The 15,157-nt window shown below is 53.7% G+C and overlaps 1 protein-coding gene across 2 annotated transcripts in view; it reads left to right on the top strand.

Moving 5' to 3' along the window:
- Positions 1-571: 571 nt before the first annotated feature.
- Positions 572-15,157, top strand: part of KLHL29 (kelch like family member 29) — a 225,665-nt gene continuing 211,079 nt past the window's right edge. Inside the window, exon 1 of one of the 2 annotated variants that reach the window (XM_023756460.1) lies at positions 572-586. The gene's annotated coding sequence lies outside the window, so the exon portion shown is untranslated. Of the gene's footprint in view, positions 587-3,130; positions 3,152-15,157 lie in introns of those variants that run through there. The other variant, XM_006091709.3, reaches the window with a different exon arrangement.

Here is a 15,157-nt window from a genome sequence, read left to right as displayed (position 1 = left end):
TGTGTGCCTGTGTGAGTCTGTGTGTCTGTGGATGTGTGTCTGCCGGTGTGAATCTGTGTGTCTGTCTGTGTATCTCTGTGTGCCTGTGTGTCTCTGTGTGTCTGTGGATGTGTGTCTGCCGGTGTGTATGAGTGTGTGAGTGTGTCTGCGCATCTCTGTGTGCCTGTGAGTCTATGTGTCTGTCCGTGCGCACACAGGCAGGCAGGCAGGCAGCAGGCAGGGGCGCTGCCTCGCGTTCCTGACAGATGACTGTGCCCCCCAGGAGGCCTCTAATTCCTGCTCAGTGCCAGGCCTGGGCGGGCTGGAGTCACTCGCCCACACCTCTGTCAGTAAAATGCCAGCAAACCATTTATGTTCCTGTTTCGTAGAGAATGAGAACCTTGAGTCATTCAACAAAAGCAGCCTGTGAGCGGTCCTAAGGTCTGCCTCTCGGGACCGCGGGTGGCCTCTGAGGACTGGAGGCCCCGCCAGATGCAGGCTGCGCCCAGGGCGAGGGGACCAGGGAGGGGCGCGCCTGCCGGCTCACCTGGACGTGCCGCACCTGGAGATGCACCCCGCTGTTCCCCGGGCCTGGCTGTGCCGAGAGGTGGGCTCCTCCCTGGGATGGGTCTGTTCTGCCGAATCAGATGTGGGGGTGCAGGCCCGGGGCCCATGAGCACAGCCCTCCGTGCGAGGCCTGAGGCTGATGCCTTCGGAGGAGGTGCCTGCGGAGTGTGGGGGTGGGTCATGGTGAGGGGCTCTTCTAGGGGTGATCCTGAACTCCTAGCATCTTCCACATGAGGCAGGGGCCTCCCGGGTGTGGGTGGAGCGTGCACAGGGCTGGTCCTGTCACCACTGCCACCTGCAGCCACAGGCCCAGCGAGGCAGCAGATCTGGATCCCACAGGTGGTCCTCAGAGAAGCTGCCTGTGTGGGGGGTGGGGGGGCAGTGATTCCCACCCACCTGCTTGTTGTTCCTCTTCTCTCTGGGAATGTAGACGGCTGTGGGAACCTCCTGAGCTGCCATGTGGGGCTGGGCAGGGGAGTAAGCCTGCTCAGGGGGCGGCTTCCACAGTGGTGTTGGCTGGGCAAGGAAACCCCCTGCTTGGTCACCTCACTGATGGGCCTCTGTGGGCCAGCTCCTGATGGGGGCTGCGGGAAGGGGCTGGGGGGGAGGGGGCTGCGGGAGGGGGCTGGGGGACATCCCTTCTCTTCACAGCAGGGCCTCCTCTGCCCTGCTCGGCACTCTTGCCTTCAAATCCTCTTTGTCAACTTCTTCAGCAGCTGCAGACTTGATGTTATTTGTTTGTTTGTTTCTTCTCTCAAATTCCCAAATGATGGAAAGAGATCCAGGAGCGTGTTTGCCTGCAGGGGACATGGCCTGCGTGGCTTCTGGGGTGTTCGATCTCCCTATGGCTTGGCGGGTGTGCTCTGGGGATGGGGATGGAGTCAGGGAGGAGGGGCTGGCCTCGGTGAGGAAGGAGGCTGGAGGGAGCTCAGTCCACCTCTTCACCAGCAGCTTGTGCAAACCTCTCACTCTCCTGGGTCGAGGCTTGTGCTCAGGGACTCCCTTGAGCTCCTCCATCCTGGAGTGTGCCAGCCGGGCAGCTCGGCACGGCACGCCCCCTGCCCAGTGTCTAGCGGGGACCCCCGGCTTCCCCCTGCAGAAAAGTGCGGAGCTTTCTACACGTTTCCTCCCAGGGTTGTATCACCTCCCCAAGGTCATCCCCACGCTTCCTTGGTGCCTCTGACCCCCTGGAAGTCTGCCTGTCCAGACCTCTCCCCACCCCATTCACCACACGCCCCGCCTTTACCCCTTCCTCACTCACCTGGAAAGCCCTCCACCCCTCACCCCCACAGGCCTGCTTGCTACCCCGCCCCCCCCCCACACACACACACGCACACACAGCTCCCTGCAAGATAGTCTGTCACTCCCCCTGCTTTTCTTGTAATAAAAGCACCGCCTACCCTCCTTCTCTAACCAAGAGCAATACTTCAAGTGCTTGGGGCCCACGGGTCGTTAAAAAGGATATGCATCTGTTTCAAATTACATATTTTTAAAGTGACTATTAACGGAACTGCGGGAACCTCTGAGCGTGCGCATGCATGTGCATGTGTATACACACGTGTGAGCATGTATCGTGTGAGCATACATGGCCGGTGGAGATCAGATGGCCATGCTCATTAGTCCCAATTGGTTTATCCCTTTGGTTCACTTGGACCTCTATCTACTTTTAAATTGTTTCTATTGTTTGTCATATGGCTTCATTTATAGCTACAGAGTGGATTGCTTCGGCCATAAACAAGTGACAAAGACAGGAAACATAAAGAACGTTTATGTTGAACCACCCCGAGCTAATGAGGAGCTGAGGAACGATAGTTCTGGAAATTTGCCTCAAAGTCATTTTTTCCAGATCCATACGTTGTGATCCTCTGATCCAAGTTCTTATATAGGTCAGCTAAATGTCTTTCGTACGTTGAATGAGAGGAGGGTGGGGCGGGAAATACAGAAATAATATCACCAGCTTGTCCTTTTATTGATTGGGAAAAAATATTATTACCAGCAGTGTGTTATTTTGAAGAACTTATAAATCTCTCTGAATCCCGCTCCATCTTCTCACTCTGATAGCGTGCGAGCGTTCCCAAAATAGCGCAGTTGACTTTTCTTAAGCTCGGAATACAAGAATTCTAAGGATCGGGTCACGAAAAACAGTTCTATCTATTTTTGCAGCTGATACACATAATTAGGTTTTAATTACATTTTAAACATAGATTGGTCCCAAGACCAGAATGCCGTTTTTTATTTGTCAACAAATCAGCAATTCCTTGCACCATTAATTTCAAGGAGAGGAAATGGTGTGTGTCACTTGTTAAGTGGAAAAATGTGGCCACGTGTCCTTATATAGAAAATGAACGTTATTAAAAATCGCCTTTTAATGCTCATTTAATATAGTCTTTGAATAATATACTCATATAAAATATTTAACTAAAATACTTCCTTACCGTAAGCCATGCAAAAATGATAAAATGATTTTTTATCATTGTCACGGGTTTGTGAAATTACAGATTACTGTGAATGGAGTGCATTCGTCACACACGGGCCTGGAAATGCTGATCTGGAGACACAAACCCAGTAGGGAACTCACAGAAGAGAGCAGGGACGAGGGAGAGAGGTGAGCTGCCGGGGAGGATGGGGTTGGGGGGGCAGCCCCTTGCCGTACGGAGTGTGCAGTTTGTTCTGGGGGCCTGGTAATCCCCTTCTTACCCACCAGAGCCAATCCCCAAGGCAAATCCTGAAAGCTCGCCAGAGGTGCGGGTGCTGATTGGTGGTGTTTCCTTACGCTACACCACGGCGGACGTGCATCCTTCAGAGATCGGAATCCGGAGGGAAGAGGGAGGGGGAGAGACAGCTGAACTAAGACCTGTTCCTATAGCCACCGTAAAGCTTGTGTCTCCCCAAGACTTCAGCCCCGAAAGGTACATTCAGAGGCTAATCCCCAGCTAAGCAGCTTTGCTTAGACGGGGTGGACGGGGTGCAGGTGACATCACTTCCGAGCACCGGCTGTCACGTGACTGGAGGAGGCTAGCAGCCGGGCAGGGCACTGGTCACCCAGCCAGGTCCCTTTCTGCACAGGGGACCGATCGAGGCCCGGAGGTGGGGAGAGACTTGCGTGCAGCCTTGTGGGAGCACAAGAGGGTCCCACAGGTACCTTCCTCCCGCAAACCTTCCAGAGTGGTCTAGTTCAGGAGTGTGTGCCGTCCCGGAGGGACTCGTGGCAGGGGACGCTTGCACCCTTCCCATGCCCTGGGAGATGGCCTCGGGGTCACGGGGAAAGGCTTGTGGGGGGACAGGGGGGAAGGCTGTGCTGAGGGCAGAGGCTAAGCTAGCTCAGCAGCAGCAGAAACCGCTCTGCTGTGGTCTCTCCCTGTAGGGTCTGTGACCCTTCCTGCGGGAACATTTATTTGTATCTATTCCACTTGGTTGACCTGCCACAGCCCATCCTCAAATGTATCAATCCCAGCGACGATTATTTATACAATCATTGACTCACACGCTCCCCTGGGCTCCCCTGGGCTCCCCTGCCGAGTGACTGCTGGCCACCTCCAGGGGCCTGTGCACTGCCCGCGAGACTGTCCTTCCCTTCAGGTGCAGCCTGGCCAAGGGGAAGCCCCTCCGCTAGCTTTCCCCCTCCAGTTCCAGGTCTTTCTGCCCCTTGGGGTCACTCAGAGCACCCCTGCCTGCCTGCCTGCCTGCCACAGGACAGCCTCTCCGATGTGTGCAGGCAGTGACGAGACCCTCCCTGCTGCTGCAAATAAACGCCAAGGAAGCAATGGCGCCTCCTTCCCCGGCTCTTTACACAGACTTTGTGCATCCCCTGAGCATCGCGGTCACATCTCGAAATGAGCATCAGTGTGTCCACATCCACTGAGAGGGTGTCCCGAGAACCAAGCGCAGCTCTCGGAGCGACGGCCCACACAGCCAGGCCAGGATGCCAGCTCCAGGGCCAGATCACAAGGAGCAGAGGGACCTAGTCACAGCTGACAGCTCTGCTCGGGGTGTGTCCTAGTGGGGGCCATGGTGTTTGGTATGGGGTGAGCCGGGCATGAGGGGCGATCGGCTCTGACCTCTAAAAGGACCCCACGGGGCCTTCACAAAGAATTATTTCCAAGGCCTTTTTCTGTTCTAACCAGAAAAGGACTGTCAGTCTTTTGCAGTGATGTGGACTTGAGACTAAGTTACAGGATTTACTTAATAACTAGAGTCCCGGTGCACAAAATTTGTGCACGGGGGTGGGGAGGTGTCCCTCAGCCCAGCCTGTACCCTCTCACAATTCGGGACATCCCTCTCGCAATCCAGGACTGCTGGCTCCTAACCGCTCGCCTGCCTGCCTGCCTGATCACCCCTAACCACTCACCTGCCTGCCTGATCGCCCCTAACTGCCTCTGCCTCGGCCCCTGCCACCGTGGCTTCGTCCGGAAGGACGTCCAGAATGATATCCTAAGGTCGTTCAGCTGTCCGGTCTAATTAGCATATTATACTTTTATTATTATAGATACCCAGGTCTCATGAGCAGGTGTTTCACAGGCCGGGTGATGGCCAGAGGCACCTCTGAATGTCCCTACTCTCATTCCCAAACCCGAGGACCTATGTGTGGCGCTCAGGATCCCCTGAAATTTCACAGGGAGGCATCCGCCGATTACTCGGCAGGGTCACCGTGCAGGAGCCCCTCCCAGGAAGGGCCGCGTGCGTCCTGCCGACCCTCCAAGGCTGAATATGTGTACCGTCGTCTGTATTTACACCCGAACGGAGGCGAACTTCACAATATGGCGTTATCGCAGGAAATGAATGAACCTGTCAAAAATCGCCCTTTACCCAACGGCTTCTTTCATCCACGTTGCCAGGGAAGTCTGTCCCCGTGGGTGTCATGCTCGGAATGATGATGCGTCCCGATGAGAAGGTGATATTGGCGAAAATAACGTTTTTTAAGGATCCTAAGGACTAGCAGTAACGTCGTGTTCTGCGTGAGGCGTGTCAGGCGCGTCCATAAATGTGTTTATTAGTTTGTAACCTTCCGCCCCGGCACATTCCAGCATCACAGCGACATTGCCACCTCTCGGCGCCGTGGACAGGGCTGCTTGTCCAGGGGCTTTGAGGGAGAGACGGCTCGTGCGGTCAGGCGTTTCCGTGTCACACGCGATTGGCTAAACACAGTCCTTCGGGTTCCATTATTGACTAATTTGAGTCATTCACCTACTGAGAAATGTTTCCAGATGAAAACGGAACATCCCGTCGGTTCCCAAGCGAGGTCCGGCGTGTCAGTTTTGTGACATATTTTTAAACACGGGAGGCCGGTCTGAAGGAACATTCTGGCACGCCGTCGTTAAGTAAAACCGTGCTGAGCGCCCGTCAGCTGTCTGCCCGCCCGTCCCCCGTGCTCTCGGAGATCCCTATCGGGGTGGCTATTTTATACCTGGGTGGCTCCGTTTTAATAGAGAGTGCCATTAAGCAGCATGCCAGAGTGTGTCCCGTCTGGAGCCTTGATTAGCCATCAGCATGCTCACAAGCTCGTTTCGTGATTGGTGTTGAAATGTGTCACACCCCGCTGGAGCGTGGCAGGCTGTCGCCGCTGATGGATTAATGACAGCACCTGCCGCTCGGCCTCACCCCTGACAGCAGCATCCGCGGGAGCCGAGATTCAGGCTGCGTCTGGGAGTCCTTGGGCAGAAGTGGGGGGACGCAGTCACGCGGGGGCAGGTTGCCGTGTCTTCCTCTGTTCCCCGCATGTCAGGTTGGGGAGCTTGAGGCCCACGTTCCCCTAGAAATGTTTTAGAGACGTTCAGGGTCAGACATGGGCATGGGGTTTTACTAGTTCCAGCCAACTTTCCTCCCTCCTTCCTGGCATTCTGGACTCACCGCCACCTTCTGCGTTCTGAGGGCTGTGTCCCCTTCTCTCCCCACGCCAGCAGTGGCCGTGCACCCCGCTGTGTGCAGCCACCACTGCCAGAGGGCATGTGGGTCAGAATCTTCTTGGGGTCCCCCCCAACCCCCACCCCCCATCACCTGGGCTGAGCTGGGATGGATCCTCAGTGCAAGTGGCTGAAACCAAACAGGAGTGTATGGCTGAGTCAGTGGGGATTCTTTTGCGTGTCACTGGAGCTCAGCACACCCTGAAGATTTCGTGAGATGAGAGGACTGTTCTGAGAGGAATCGTTTGGCTCCCCCAACAGAACCGGCAGGGCCTGCGAACGCGTCTTGGGTGTTTGCTTTCCGAATGCCCCCGTCTCTCCCTTTAAGGCACCTCCCCGACCATCCAGGGGCAGTTCTGTGCTCATTCCTCAGCCAGGCTTCAGCTAGCTGGGCTCAGGCTCTCCCTGGCTCTGCTGCTACCTCACGGTATTGCCTCTCTGGGCCTCGGTTTCCCCATGTGCACAACAAGGGGCCTGGAACCACTGACCAACCCTTTGGGTTACGACTGTGAACATTCGCCTCTCACCTACACAAGCCTGCACCTGGGTGCATACGTGCGCGCGTGCGTACACACACACACACACACACACACACGTCTACACACATGCTCAGCTGGGTTCTGATCCCTCACTGATGAACTCAAGGTCTGCCCCTTCTATGTGAGTCCCTTCTGTGCAGCTCAGAAAGCTTTGGTTGCTGGGCACCCACATGCTCTGCAGCCTGCAGCCTCGCCAGGTAACCCTACATCTGGCCCTGGAGGACAGAGCAGGAAAATGACCCAGAGTTAAATCCCTCTCCAGAAGGGCTCTCTGACCCTCCAGCGGACCCAAAAGTGATAGTACCTTGGATCATGACATCAATGCCAAGTGCCTTTTCCAGGTACCTAAATCTGACCCATTCTTCAAGACACCAGCCAGCTCTCACCTCCACCAGGAAGCCCACCTGGCTCAGCAGTTCCTAGGGATTTCTTCCTTTCTGAGCACAGCGACATGGGAGTCCTTGTGGTTGATGGCTGAGTTTAGAACCTGGGAATGATTTTTTTTCTCTCCTAAGAGTGGTCCTCAGATCCCAGAGCCCCAGGCCATTGTCCTGCAAGGTCTGTGGAGAACATTCAGTTACAGATGATGACATGGAGCCCAGGGGTGAAGATAACTTTCCCACATCCCCCAGAGCACTGTCCCCACAAACTCCATTTTGAATGACCTCATGGCACCTGTGGGTTAGCTTTTTCACCTGACAGTTGATTGGCACTTGCTGCTTAGGTGGCTGGCAGGTAGCCCTCACTGCAAGCACATAGACTTAGAGACCTGGTAGGGCAGCTCTCCCTCTCTCCCCACCATGCGCCTAGGCACTGCCCCAGGAGCCACTGCCAGTTTTGCCTGAAGGCACTCTAGCCCCTATGTGGGTCCTCTTCCCACATTTACTAGGAATCCGCCTGAGCCAGGCACCCTGACTCTTCAGACACTCCAGGGCCTAGAGCTGAGGATGCAGGTGCCTGGGGTTTGCAGACGGCCCTTTATCTAAAAGTGTGGCCTGTGTGCGGAGCTCGGGGAGCAGAGCAGCTCGGGGAGCAGAGCAGCTCAGGGTGCAGAGCAGCTTGGGGTGCAGAGCAGCTTGGGGAGCAGAGCAGTTTGGGGTGCAGAGCAGCTCAGGGTGCAGAGCAGCTCGGGGAGCAGAGCACACGGCAGAGCACTGGGAAGGAGCCGCAGCTGGTCCTCCTCTGTGGAGGGGAATACGCCTGGAGGCTTCTGTTTGTTATCTAACAGTGTTTTCTCTGAAGCAGACTCAGAAGGGGAGAGAATAATTATTCCCCGAGGCCCCACCTGTGCCTCTTCCTCTCAGGGGGCCGAGAGGACAGGCTCTGGCTGCCCTGCTCCCTTCGCCTGTAGTTACTCCCTGGTGGCTGCCGTGAATAGGGATAGCGGAAGATCATTCTTCACTGCAAACTTCCCTTTCTTTCTTTCTTTTACAAAAGCCATATTTAAAATTAGAAAATCCCCCCGGCCAGTGTGGCTCAGTGGTTGAACACGGACCCTGCACCAAGAGGTCGCAGGTTCCATTCCCGGTCAGGGCACATGCCTGGGTTGCAGACTCGATCCCCAGGAGGGGGCGTGCAGGAGGCAGCTGATCAATGTTCCTCTGTCATTGATGTTTCTGCCTCTTTAACTCTCCCTTCCTCTCTCTCTAAAAAATCAATTAAAACATTTTTTAGAAATCAGAAAATATGAACAAAGAAGAAATGAGTGAACATACCTGTAATAGCACCCACCCTGAAGACAAGCACAGCCTAAAACTATGGCTATCCCTTCCAGACCCTCCTTCCTCTTTTCCTCACTCTCTCTTTCACTCAGGTGGTGGTGTGCATATACACATGCTAGTTAGTGTTTTCGGGCTGTTGTTGTTGTTTTGCCATAAATGAAGTCATGCTCCTGCATACTGTAACCTGTTTTCACACTGAGTTTCCCGGGCACCTTTCCATGTCAGTGCTCGAAGCCCTAACTCATCCTCGTTAAATAGCATCCCTCATTAGCAATGCCGCAGCACTGATTTACACAGCCCTCTCGTGTTGGCTGTTTCTGTTCTCCTCTCACTTTACCCTGTGAACACGGCACCCACCTTCCCGCCCTGCCCAGTTTCCTCCAGTTGGTTCACTGGGCATTTATTTAAATGGTGAACTTATTCATCCCTTCAAGCAGATGTTTACGGAGCTCCGGTCCGGGCCCCACGCTGAGGCTGCCGTCACGCCCACCACCACTCAGTCCTTGTGTTTGCACTTCCAGGGAAGGGACGGGGTTCATCCATAAGAACAAGTACCTTTTTTAAGCCGCTGCAGGTTGTGAGACGTGCGGTACAAAACCCACAGGGTGATGTGGTAAGAGATGAGGAAGGCGGGGATGGGAGGGCCGGGGAAGCCTCCAGGCTGAGCAGCCGGGCTGAGCAAGAGCAGGGCCAGGCGGGAGGGTGTGGCTGAGGGGTGGCAGGAGGCAGAGAAGGGGGAGTGGGGACAACTGGTCTGAGAAGAGGCTGCAGAGGTTGGTGGGATCAGAGCCCGTGGGACCCCCCAGATTGCAGCCTGTATGTAGATTGCACTCTGGGGGCATAGACAGGAAGGGAGGTGAGATTTATTTTGGAGTTGGAACCCAGAGGACATGGTGATGGGGCTTGGGGGGAGGAGCAGGGGAAGAGGGAATCAAAGGAGACTTCTAGAATCTTCCATGAGGAGCCTGGTGCTGCCTCCTCGTTGATTTCCAGAGTGAGAGCCCTGAGTGGCTGAGACGATGGCGGGGGAGCCTCCTGCCCTCTCGGCAGGGCACAGGGCACCCTGGGGCCTGCCAGCAGTCGCCTCTCCTGCGAGGTCCTTCCGGCCCCGGGAGGCTGGACATCCTGGGTGTCCACCAGCAGAAGGGTTGGTCTGTGGCCAAAAAAGCCTGCGAAGCATGCAGTTTCCAGGCACCTGTAATGGGGCTAGAGACCTATTCAGACTTCGCCGGGACCCTGTTGTTTTAAGATTTTACTGCACCACCGTCCCCGGGAGGGAGTGTGGGGGTGGGTGGGACGGGGCCGGGGCCACAGAGGCCGAAGACCCCCCCCCCTCACCTTGCAGGGCTGCCCCTGCAATAGCTGGGAAGAGAAGGCGCTGGTAGGAGGCTCAGCACAGAGGCGAGCACATGCCCAGCCAGGTTTGACAAAGCAGTGGTAGTGTCTTCTGAAAAGATGAAAAATGCAACTGCTCAGTGAAGGCCGTCTCCTCCCTCTCTGGTTGGTGGAGGGTGGGTGGTAGAGTTCTTTGTAAAAGCCAGCATAATGTTGTATGTCAGCTGCTATTGAAAAATAAAAAATTATTTAAAGAAAAATAATGATGAAGAAGCCAGGCCCGTGGGTCATGGTCCACGGCCAGGAACTCTGTGCTCTGACAAAGCGCAGAGCCCAGTTTGTTCTCTCCGTGGGAGGGGAAGGCCTGCCAACCCCTCCCCTCAGATGAGGGCACCAGGCAGGAATGCAGCCTAATTAAAACTCGGCGCAGCCGCTAAATGGCAGTTCCAGAGTGGGCCGCCGTCCACCCGATTTCATGCTCAGGCCTTGTCGCCAGGAAGGGAGAGAGATGGAGGTCCCTGCCCCAGGCTATTTCTGGTGAACCAGTTACTGGGGTTTTATACACATCCTTACAAAAGGACAAATATTTGGGTCAGGTGAAGTGGCTTCGCAGGGGGCCGTGTTTTGACATGCTGCAAATAGTTGTCCATCACCGGGCGAGGCGGCTGCCCCGAGCCGTTGCCGTGACTAAGTCCTCATCTTCCTCGGCCCGTTGGCTGTCGGTCCAGCTGTGAGCTGAGCACATGCGGCCTGTCCTCACGTGGTCTGGGCAGGCTGCGCCCGTCAGGGCCTGGGGTGCCGGGTGGCGAGTGGCCATGGGAATGAGCTGTCTTACCACCTGCCCGAGGGAGGATCTGGAAAGCAGGGTGTAGGTCTGGGCTGGAGCTGGCTGCAGAGACTGATGGGTGGCCGTAAACAAGACCTGCCCCAGCCTTCACACAGCTCATGGGAACATCAGCTCATACTCCATGTACTGGGCTAAGGTGAGGCAGAAATTGGGGGTGACGGAGGGGTGAGGAGAGTATGATTAATGCATTGGTGAAAGCACCCTAAAAAGGGTGGCCTTTGAGTGTGGCCCTTGGAACCGGTCAGCCACTGTGGTAGAAAAGTGAGGTGCCTCCTGGGTAGTGGGAACCATGTGACCAATGGCATGAGGACGTGAAAATGCACAGTGAGCATCCAAGGCACGAAGTGGGGTGTTGGGGGATGAGAGGTATTGGGGATGACACTGGAGAGGTAGACAGGTTTGGATTCTGAATGATCTTGAAGGCCACCCTGAAGTGCATGTGGCTCCTTGCAGCCACAGGAGTCATTGGAGGGATGGATCGCAGGAGAAAGATGGCTGTCACCTGGGGGCTGCAGGACAGGCACCAGGGAGAAGCTGGAGGTCACTGGGGGTCATAGCATGCAGGTGGATAGGTCAGTGCTGAACGGGACAATCCTAGTGAGCATGACAAGGAATCAGTGGGGCTTGGGAATCAGTGTGGGTGGCAAGGGGAAAAGGAGAAGTGAAAACAACGCCTAAGTTTAGGGAATGAGCTGCTGCTGCAAGTACATCAGTTTCCTCTTCCACTAAGTTTATTTAAGTGCCCAAACTTCAGTGAACTCTTTGGGGATAGAAAGCTTTCTAAATAGTGGCCACTGACCAGCGCCCTATGCCGCTGTAAGCACAGGAAGTAGAACATAATGTACCCGCGGTTTGGTGGACCGTGGCTATGAATAGTTCTAACTGTCCTCATTGTCACCTGCCTCAAGGCCCGTTGAGGTGTTTGGGACCCTTGGCCCCAGCACCGAGTAGCCCCAGGCGATTGTACTTAGCTATTTCTGGGTCTTCTCTTACAAAGAAAAAAACTTTTTAAAAAGCTATCGCTTCTCCCCGTTTCTCCCTTATTTGCTTCCGGCTGTCATTTCTCAGTTGTGGAGCTTCTAGGACCCTCCTTCTGTTGCTATTTCTAATCTCCTGCCCCGAGCTTTTTGTATGTACAGCTCTTCTTAAAATAAAGTATATGGGCATCGTGATGGCTGTTTCCCTCATTAACTACCGGTCCCTTTCTGTCCCTTCCACTGCCATGGCTTGACTGCAGACGACTGAGCTCTGAGAACATGGGGGAGGCTTTCCCGTTTCTCTGGTATTACCCATAGTGCCTCGCACCGCACTGAGCTCGTTGTCCATACTCAGTAAACACCCATGGGTGTGGGAGATGTAAATAGCCTCCTGTTTCATTTTCCCATCATTAAAGGAGTGTACCGCGAGTGCCTTAAAAGCTGGTGGTGCGAAGCCATCTGCAGAGCCCATGTCCCCCCTCCCCCCGCCCCCCCCCCCCCCAATGTGGTTTAATTGTCTGGCCATTGCCTGCGGCTCCGTGGAAGCCTGCACTTCAGGAGCAGAAGAGCTCTGCCTTTCCTCATCATGGATGTCGGCACCCGGTGCGGCACTGAGAAAGCAGATGAGTCACGGGCGTGGGTCTGCCGGGCAGCTCTTGTCGCCAGCAGGACAAAGCCACAGGTGTGCATTCAGCAGTGCGGAGCGGGGACAGGAGCCTTGACAATCTGGACGGTCTCTCGGGGTCAAGTTAGTTGCGTGTAGACTCGAAAAGGCTTCGGAGAGGCAGCCAGGCATCGGCAGCCGTGGAGAAAATGAGAATGATTTTTGCTGTCTGCCCGGGGAGCACTGTTTAAGCCCATGTCTTGCTAGGTCAACGTTTTCATGCCCGGAGCTATAAATTAAAAATATGCCTTCGAATTGGGTGCCTTTTCTCCGACTAGAAGCTGGTCTGTTTATTCCTTTGCAGTTGCTCGGGGCATTGTAGACCAGAAGGAAGGGAAGGGAGGATGAATGATTTTAAGCATGTTTTCCAAGAGAAATGAAACTGCGAACACAAATTCCCACAGACCAGAGAGTTAACTGGTTTCCACCCGGTGTAGCAAAAGCTCATCGCCAAGATCAAGACGGTCTGAAAATCAATCCCCCGCGCTGTGGTGTCGCGGGGCCGCTGGCTTGATTGAAAGCCCTAGTTCAGCGGAATGTGGGGTAAAGGGGTAGGAAGTAGGCCAAGTCTACATGCAAATTAGCATCTGAATCGGTTTCTTAAGACAACAGGCATGGGTGAAATCAACCGTCATCCTATTCTAGTTCATCTGGGAGCAGCAGCTTATCTCAGAACCTCATTTAATGCCACGAGATTGAGGTTGGGTTCTGGGTACATCAGGTTGAAATCGCAAAAGTCCTGCAGGACCCTGGGTCTTTTTTAGTACGGAGCTTAAAAACATGATCTAGGCATGAAGAAGATTATACAAGGCCACTTAGCAGATACAACTAGGAAATGTATTCACTTAATAAATTATGTGTTCAAATTCATATTTCCAATTCAAATTTAATACTCAAAGTTTTTTTTCTTCTCGCTTTTTTAAAAATATATTTTTATTGGTTTCAGAGAGGGAGGGAGAGAGGATGATGACAGAGAATCATTGATCGGCTGCCTCCTACACGCCCCCTACTGGAGATCAAGCCCCCAGCCGTGACCTCCTGGTTCATAGGTTGATGCTCAACCACTGAGCCACACCGTCCGGGCCATTTTATTAACTTTTGATTTATCTTTCCAGTGCTTCTTTTTGTAAAAACAGCAGATTTTGTACTTATTCTATTTCCCCTTCTTTCTTTCAGAGTGAATACATTCCTCATGTTTTTGTTCACTTTTCAATAAAGCCTTACGGTCCCTCCGTATCAGCCCATCAAGGCTGCCTTCCTTCCGCCTCACACACATGACTCCTCTCCACCCCGCGGCTACACCAGAGTGGGTTCAGCCCGTCCTCATCCACGGGCTGTTGCGCCGGCTCCAATCTTTTCTTTTACCAACAATGCCACAACCTATCATCGCTAGCACATGTTTTCTCATACCTACGAATGTACTAGTAGACCTTCAAGTGGGACTCAGGGATCGAATGATAAAGACATATGTAATTTTGTCAGCTTATTGCTAATTTTTCCTCTCTGAGTGTTGTACTATTTTGTGTTCTCCCAGTGATCGGAGGGTGCCCGGATCTCCACAGCCTAAGCCACAAAATACCTATCAAACTTTTGGATTTTGCAAATATGACGAGTAAGAGTTGGCGTTTCAGTTTAGTTTCCATTTGTCCTTATTGTGATAAAAGTTGATTGGTGTTTCATAGGTGTGAGGGCCATGTCCCTTTCTCTTTCCGTGAACTGTATAGATTTTTTTGGTTCATTTTTCTGTCATTTTGGCCTTTTTCTTTTCAATTTTCCGAGATTTCCTATATTAAGAGAGAGCAGACTTTTACCTCTGATCTAAGCTGCAAATGTTTTCCTTCCTTAGTTTGGCCATCTGTCTCTTGACTTTACTTGTATGTATGTTACCGTGCATTTGTCTTATTTTATTTTTGTGTAGACAACTTGGTCAATCTCGTATTGCCTCTGGATTTCGAGTCCTTATTAGGAAGGCTTTCCTCTCCCAGGGTGTCCAGGAATTCACCATGTTTTCTTGTAGCGCGTGAATAATTTCGCTGCCCATTGGTTAGCTAGTCCATTGGGAGTTTATTCTAGTGAATAGCATATGATATGGATTCAGTGTTATGTTTTCTCAAGAGCCCGTGCTTCTTTCCCCCAACGTTTTGGGTGTCCCCTTTATCACATATCAAATGTCCACACGTACTGGGGTCTGCTTGCCAATTCTTCTGTGCTGTTTACTGTCCTGTCGTACCTGAAATTTGTGAAGATCGCCGTGACCCACCTCTGGGTGAGGGACAGTGGGTCTCTGTCATGTCCTTCCACAGTCCAGAGTCAGCCCAACCCGGAGGGGAAAGCCCAGACTGGGCGCTTCGCCTCCACGTGGAGTGGCCGTGGTCCATGTCATCGGACTGCAGTGGACATCACAGCAGACTCTGCAGCCCAAATCATACCACAGCTTCACGGAGCACAGCAGAGTTCACACAGCGGCTCGGGGCAGCCAGTGCATCTGGTCCTTGGGAAGCCGCTCCCAATGCTCTCCCTGGGGCGTGCCGGACGGTTGGGCGTGTACCAGTCTGTACTGCGTGATCCCCGTGAAATTAATGTCAGTAGAACAGCACTCAGGACAGGCCCGGTCCTGTGCTGAGACTG

The sequence above is a fragment of the Myotis lucifugus genome, unplaced genomic scaffold, assembly GCF_000147115.1.
Source record: "Myotis lucifugus unplaced genomic scaffold, Myoluc2.0 scaffold_94, whole genome shotgun sequence".
NCBI lineage: Eukaryota > Metazoa > Chordata > Mammalia > Chiroptera > Vespertilionidae > Myotis > Myotis lucifugus.
Note: the sequence above shows the minus strand (reverse complement) of the source record. Positions and strands in the feature narration are given on the sequence as shown.